We start from the raw sequence: 7,856 nt of genomic DNA on the forward strand, positions 1-7,856 counted from the left end.
GCAGGGGATCCTACAGGAAACTCAGGAATTCTACAGGAAGTCTGCTAACTTCTACAGGATGCTCTACCGTGGGAGTTTTGGGTGATGGTGAAGTGATGGAGCGGTATGGGTGGATAGGTAAGGTGGAGATGGAGCTGTGGTGGCTCAGGGACAGAGAAATAAGATGGAGAAAGAGTGCATGAAGTTGGTTGGTGGATAGAAGGATGGAAGCAACGAAAGGTCAAGAAAATAGAGCTACGTGGACAATGGAAAAGTTGGAAGGTAAACGAGCTGAACAGAGGTCGAATAGGTGGCTTTAGGCGTGGTTGAGAAGAAGAAGAAGGAAGTGGAGTGATACTGAGGAGTGTAAATAAAACAAATTGCTTATGTCTTGCACCAAAAACGAGAATCCATTAACCTGTGTTACCTGTGCTATTAAACCTATAAACAACAATGTAAACCATGAAAAGAAGTTGCGCATGGAGTTGAAATGAAGAAGTATGGTTCAAGATCAAAGTGCATGGATGGATCTACGATTAAAATGACTGTGTTGCAGCTTGCATGAAAGTAAAAGACTGCGTTTTTTTGGTGGTTGGGATAGACTGCACCCCAATCTCTAAACAGAGATGGAAGTGTAGGCACTATCAACCTTTTTCTTGGAGCTCCAGTGAATTACAAACCTCCTATTCTGATCTAAGCAACTGAAAGGGATTTAACCATAAGCTAATCCTACTCAATCTTATTAACGAAATCAAATCAGCAGATTGTGTTCTTGAAATGCATATTAAACAAAGAAACAAAGTGCTGGAAAGAAAGGCAAATAACACTACAAGAAGAGGAGATCTATTGCTCTCAGGTTGGGCCCTAACCTGAGAGCTATAGCTCCCTTAAAAGCTCAGAATTAGATCCAAATCTGCTTGCCTTTATTCATAATCAAAAGTCTAATGTCATGCCAAAACTGGCTTACAAAACAAACAAACACCGAGCTGTAACTCGTGCTCAGAAATTACAATAGTAATTCAAAAGGTCAAAAAGCTCCTAACAAAGGCTACGGCCTTCATATTTATACATAATGAAGATCAAGCTGGCTTCCTCCATTTTTGGAGCTTGGCTGTCCAACTGAAAGTCAAACTGCTGTAAAACTCCTGATCCTGTAGAACGTGTTGGCTGCCTTTAAGCTCGGTGGGGAGAGCTGTTGGAGCTCGGAGTTAAGGTGAAAATCACGAGGGAAGTCATTTAAGGCTGTAGACAACCTCCCTATAAACCTGCAATGCCACCTTTGCTGTCTCCTTGTCTCCTTCTGCGTGGTCTTTTGCTCTCTTTAATGCCAAAAACCTGAAATCATCATGTATTAGCCACATAGATATAATGCTTGCCCTTCTTCCTACAAACAACACGAATATACTAAGAAATGAATGCATAAGTGATAAAAGATGAATGGTTGAGCAAGGTAAGTAGGCCAATATGAGGCCAAATTGTACCAAAAATTGGGGCTCATCAGCACCTCCAAGGGAGGTTTTCACCCAGGGATCTTATTCTCTTTTTATTTTCTCTTCTTTCCAACCCATTGACTGCCTCATGGAGGTTTTCAATCAATGAGCCAATCTAAGGCGCCTCCGAGGAGGTTTTTGCCTTGGATTTTTATTTTCTTTTTTTCTTTTTCTTTTATCTTTTTTCCTACCCTACCCTACTTGAAAAACAAAATCATTTTCAAGTATAAGAATACTTCCAATGGAGCCATGTGCACATCAAGATTAGAGACAAAATGATGTGGAGGCTTGAAATGCATGCTTTGACGGGGATCCGGATTTTAGAGACCAAATGATTTGACTTTGAAGGGATCAAGCATAGCTGAGGAAGAGAGTACTGTTGCAACTTAGTGACCGTCCGAAACCATATCTCAATATAGCTCTGATATCCTTGGTCCTTTTGCTGATCTGGATCATGTTTCATGTCACCTTCTACCATGACCTTCTCATCTTCCTCTTTTCACTGATTTTTCTCTTGAATACATGGAAGATTTGATGGTAACCATGAGGGAACGCTCTTGATCTCAGATTTTGATGCCTTCTCTTCATCAAGTGCAACCCATGGTTCTTTGATCTTTTCTTTTGAATCTTCTTCTGCTGGATGTGGTCCTTCAATGCTTTCAATATAGTCTTTTTTTTGCAATACTCTTCCTGAGCTACGGTGAATATCATTGACCTCAAGAGGAGTCATTTGGAAATGTTGTGCCTCAGCTTTGCAATTGGGTTGAGCTATTCCAATGTGCGGGTTTGGAAATGGTGGTACAGGTAGTTGAGTGGGGGTGTATATTTGAGATGGATGTGGATGGGGTTGTGGTTGGGCAGGTGGTGGAGGAAAAGGAGTGGGAGGAGTGTTGTACTAGGGCCTGCACCCCTGATGAGGTGCATTCCACTGAGGCCGTGGCTAAGCATAGGGGTGAAATGGATGAGTAGCTAGTTGAGCAAGATATTGAGGAGGATATGACCAAGGAGGGGGCGTGGACCAGGAAGGATGAGCAGGGGGACCCTAAGAAGGCATGGAAGTGGTTTGATAGGGGTCATAATAGGTTTGGGATGTCCCTTGCATTCCCTGCTGGTAAGGTATGGGTCCATTTGGCCTCCTTTGGTTCATATGATAGAGTGATTTAGTGACTCCTTTGGCCCTTTGATATGTAGCTTTAAGTCCAGGCAAGGAAGGGCACTGATTTGTAGGATGGTCTTCTTCACAGACAAAACACACTTCTATGGAGTGTAATGGACATTCGTTCTTAGGATGCTTTCTAGTGCACCTAGGAAAAAAGATGGCCAAATCCCTCTCAGCTTTCTCTTGCTTCTTTTGGATCCGCAAGGTATCCATTTGCATGGCAAGAAACTGCCTCATCTCGCTCTTGACATCTTCCCACATGTTTCCAATTTCACCTTCAATGGATGAGTTGGAAGAAAAGGTATTGCTCCCAACATTTATGTTTCCAGCCATTTGCTCCAGAGGAATGTTTACTTCTTCTTCTCCCTTAGAGGTTCTTCAAATATGTCTTGTTGTCCACCTAGGGGTTCTTCTTAATCACATCCATCGAAGAAGAGAGAAGGTTGGTTGTGTGAAGCAGTGGGGGTGTTGTGCAAACATTTTTCTGACTTATATCTACTCCTACAAGGCATGAAATGAAATATTTTTCGTTGATTTTTGTTTTTTTTTCTTCTTGTACCTGCAAAAACTAAAATAGATTGAACTGCAACTAACTATCTTGCTGAAATGAAAATGTGGAATTGAAATGAAAGCAGGAAAGGACTAATCTATTTTGCTGAAATGAAATTGCAGGAATGAAATGCTAATCTACACTTGCAGAATTGAAATTGCGGAATTGAAATGCTAATCTATGAAAGTGGGAAATATCTAATCTACACTTGCTGAAATGAAATGAAAGTAGGAAATGTCTAATCTACTTTTGTAGAAATGAAATTGCAGAATGGAAATGAAACAACTACTGTACTCTTGGTGAAATAAACTACTTAACAGAAGGTTGTAATAGAAAATAGAAGAAAAGCAGTAATCACCAATACTCTGACGCTTCCCCAGCAATGGCACCAAAAAGATGGTGAGCTCCAGTATTATAGAAATGATGCTGCAACTCTTGGGACTCCCTTATTTAATTTTATCAACCTGGTAGTTCATAACAAACTTGGAAGCGACGGTGCTATATGCACAAGTACTAGCTCTTGCCGCAGGCTGTCACTTGATCAGCTAGCACAAGTCCGCTAGGAGCTTAAGACAACTTCTATGAGCTCTCAGAAGAATCTTTTAACTGTGATGGATGAAAGCTAACTCTAAGGAGGCTAATCTACTTGCAGAACGAAACTAAAAGCTGAAAGGAAGTGCAAACCCTAGCAAACCCTAGTTTTACTGACTAACCCTACTGGTGCAAGAAAAGAGATGAAAGCTGCTGAAATGGATGCCATTGACTCTTGGAAAGGTAAAATGCATGTGACTAAGCTACTTCTGAAGTAAAATCTGGAAGAAACATCTTTTTGTATTTTTGAGTAATTTTGCAGAATTATTATGCATGTGCTTTAATTGTTTGTTTTACTATGCAGAGGTTAACTGGTGAAAGGAAATGGAATGGGCGCTTGCAGGAGGTTGGGAAGGTGAGAAGAGGGCCTAAGGGGTCCCTAGCACCCTTCCAGAGAGTTTCACAGTGATCGGATCTCAAGAAACCGCTTTCGTGAGCTTCTACAGGAAGTCTGCAGGGGTTCTACAGGATGTACTGTAGCTTCTACAGGATGTTCCGAAAGGGAATTTTGAAGGGCTGATGGTGGAAAAAAGGTGAAGAAGTGGGTATGGAGGTGAGATAAGGGTGTGAGGAGGTCTAGGACTTGGTGAATGAGGATGAGGAGTGGTTAAGGCGATCGGATTTGGTTCAAGGATGGAGGGAGCAAGGTTGCACAAAGATATGGGAATTAGGTCAAATTGGAAAAGGGGTGGCAAATGAAAGGGAGGAATCTAAGTTAGGGGGTTGGATTAGGTTGTACGATGGGGGGAAGGTAGGCAGGAAGGCATCACAAGTGTTCTACACATTATTTTCCACAACTAATCAACAAAGATTAAGAAAACCAAAGATCTAGCTATTTTGACCTAGAAACCATAAGCATGATGAACAGAAGTTTATTGGCAGCAAATCATGTAAGATAACTATGAAAGCTAAGCAAGAACAGATTCTAAACATGCCAATACAACTGGTATCAAGTTTCCTAACTAAAAATCTAACACTAGCAATTGCATGAAGAAGCAAGAACAATGTTTTTATGGCAGCAAGGACACTTTGGTATCAGCTCATTGTCCCGAGGAGGGAGAGGTGAGATCAAGGGTTGCTTGATGGCCTTTTTCAAAGATCTTTTCTGCTACCAACCTATCAAATCACACTGAACATGAAAAGCTATTTCAATCATCAAAAGCAACCTAAATAACAAAACAAGATTTTAACCTAAATAATAGATTTTATTCTAAGAATGAAGCAAAGACACATAAAAGTACACAAAGGAGGTACTGGGAACTTGGGTTGGGCCCAACCCCAAGAGTTACAGCCTCCTAAGAGAGATTAGAGCTAGTGCAAAGTTGGATTCATCTTTATTGAGCAAGAAATAATAGTTACATCCCAAAACTGTCTACAAGAAAAAGCTTGAAAATGTGTTGAAATGCAAAGCTAGCCTACTAACTAAAATCTAACTAACATCTGACTAACTCCTCCTAAAATCGAACTACAAACTGGCTACCTGAAATGAGGCCCTAAGACTTCTTATTTATACAAATTGAGGACCCCAACAGTCCTCCTAAACTTTAGGGACTCGGCTGCCAAAACTTGCAGTTAACAGCAGTCCTACTTGACTTGCTTGGCTGCCCCTTGTGCTCCGAGTTTTTTTGATGGAGAATTCAAGGTAAGGCCTCATAAATGAAGGGGACACCTTCCTACAAATCCTCTCCCTTGTTCTTCCACGAATTTGGCTGCCAAGTGCTCATTTAAACCTTTGATTTTGTCTCAAAATTGACCAAAAATATCCATAAAGCACACATTAGACTTGTTGGCATAATGACCAACCCAATTCACTCTATTAGCATAAATATAATAAAAAAAATGCAATAAACTAATGGGAATGGTGGATTAAGTCGAATTAGGAGGCTTAATGAGCCCATATAATTACTCATTTCTGGGGCTCATCACACTCTTAGGCTACAAGGACTTAGACATACTCCTAATGTTCTTGAATTAGCATATAGGTCCCATGTTAAACTCGAGGGGATGTTAGATGATATAGTGATTACGATAGCTTCCTGGAGATATTCAGCTGATTTTCTTATCTTACAACTCAAATCCAATTTGGGGGGGCATCCTTTGATCCTAGGGAGATCTTGGCTAGCCATTACAAATGCATTTATAGGCTGCAGGATGGGATCCATGGTGATCTCGGATGGCCAGACAACAAAAAATCTTAATCTTTATCCCCTAAAACTAAATATGGATGTGTACAACCCTTGGTGGGATGAGTTTGAGCCTGAGTCAGATCTTTCCCTACCACTCCTCACTCTGGGGAATGCCCAATATTTTAAAAATGAGACAGAAGATGATGTCATTAATGGTTTTATTAGTAATTCACTTTCTGTTGCTTCTGTTAAAAATGCAAATGAGGAAGAAGAGGTGGAAGATATAGATTTTGAACAAATGAGGACTACTCCGAATATTGCTAGCAATCCAATTGAGATCGAATCTGGAATTTTTTTGAATGTTAATCCCAACTTGACTGTTGAACAAAACCAACGGCTGTTACAGGTGTTACAGAATTATAAAAAGGATTTTGCATGGGATTATAAGGATGTGAAAGGGATCCACCCTAACCTATGCACTCACAACGCTGGCTATTCATTTGAAGGATGGCTATAAATCAGTTAGACAACCACAACGCTGCATGAACCCCACAGTAAAGGAGGTGGTGAAAGAAGAACTACAAAATCTCCTGAGTGCTAATTTTATTTATCCAATATTTGACAGTTAATGGGTGTCACCACTTGTCATCGTTCCTAAAAGGAATGGAAAGTGGAGAGTCTGTGTTGATTACATAGAACTCAATAAGGCCACTCAAAAGGACCATTTTCCCTTACCATTTATAGATCAGGTCCTTGATACTCTCTCTGGAGAGAAATTATTTTCATTTCGGATGGATTTAGTGGCATAAATCAGATCCAGATTGCTCCGAAAGACCAAGATAAAATGACCTTTACTTGTTCTTCAGGAAACTACGGATACAGAGTACTTCCTTTTGGGCTCTGTAATGTGCCAGTAACATTTCAAAGGGAAACACTGGGAATTTTCTTTGACTTATTGAATGACTGCCTTGAAATCTTCATGGACAATTTCACATCTTATGGAGATGCTTTTTAAACAACATTAGTCAATCTGGAAAAAGTAATAGAACGGTGTGTACAAGCTAATGTTGCCTTGGGCACTAAGAAATGTCACATGATGATGACTGAAGCGATCGTGCTTGGACACTACATTTGTGCTGACAGAATCAAGGTAGACCCTGCAAAAATAGAGGTAGTTCTAAAAATTCCAACCCCCAAAACGCAAAAAGAGGTACGTAGTTTCTTGGGGCATGCAGGGTATTACAGGAGATTTATAGAAAAAATTTCAAAAATTTCATCGCCATTATTTTCCTTGCTCATGAAGGATGTTGATTTCTTGTGGATAGGGAAGTGTGAGCAGGCTTTCTTAAAATTGAAATGTTGTGTATCAGCAGCTCCGATCTTGCAAGGACCTAATTGGGAACTACCATTTCACATAGCCATGGATGCATCAGATATTGTTGTAGGTGTTGTTTTGGGCCAACTAAAGGTAAGAAACCTTATGTTATTTACTACATAAGAAAAAATCTAACCCCGGCTGAGCTCAACTACACAATGGACGAGAAGGAGTTCTTAGCAGTCGTGCATGCCATCAATAAGTTTTGACATTACATCACTAGGTATCAAGTATTTGTACACACTGACCATTCTACCATTCGTTTTTTAATGAATAAGACAATTACAAATGGTAGGATTACATTTTGGTTATTGTTGTTACAAGAATTTGATATCACTGTTGTAGATAAGCCTGGAAAAGACAATGTAGTAGTTGACTTTCTTTCTAGGCTAATTATTGATTACAATTGCTCTCCCACTGAAGATTCTTTCCCTGATGAATATATTTTTGCTATTTCTACTTACTCACCTTGGTATGCAGTATAGCCAATTGTCTTGCTGCAGGGAAGTTTCCACATTATTTGTCATCCAAGGAGAAAAGAAAAATCATACAACAAAGTGCTACATATACTTAAATAAATGGGAAC

Source organism: Pinus tabuliformis, chromosome 8 (genome assembly GCF_031772625.1).
Source record: "Pinus tabuliformis cultivar Carrire ecotype Pingquan chromosome 8, CPIR1, whole genome shotgun sequence".
In the NCBI taxonomy this organism is placed as follows: Eukaryota; Viridiplantae; Streptophyta; class Pinopsida; order Pinales; family Pinaceae; genus Pinus; species Pinus tabuliformis.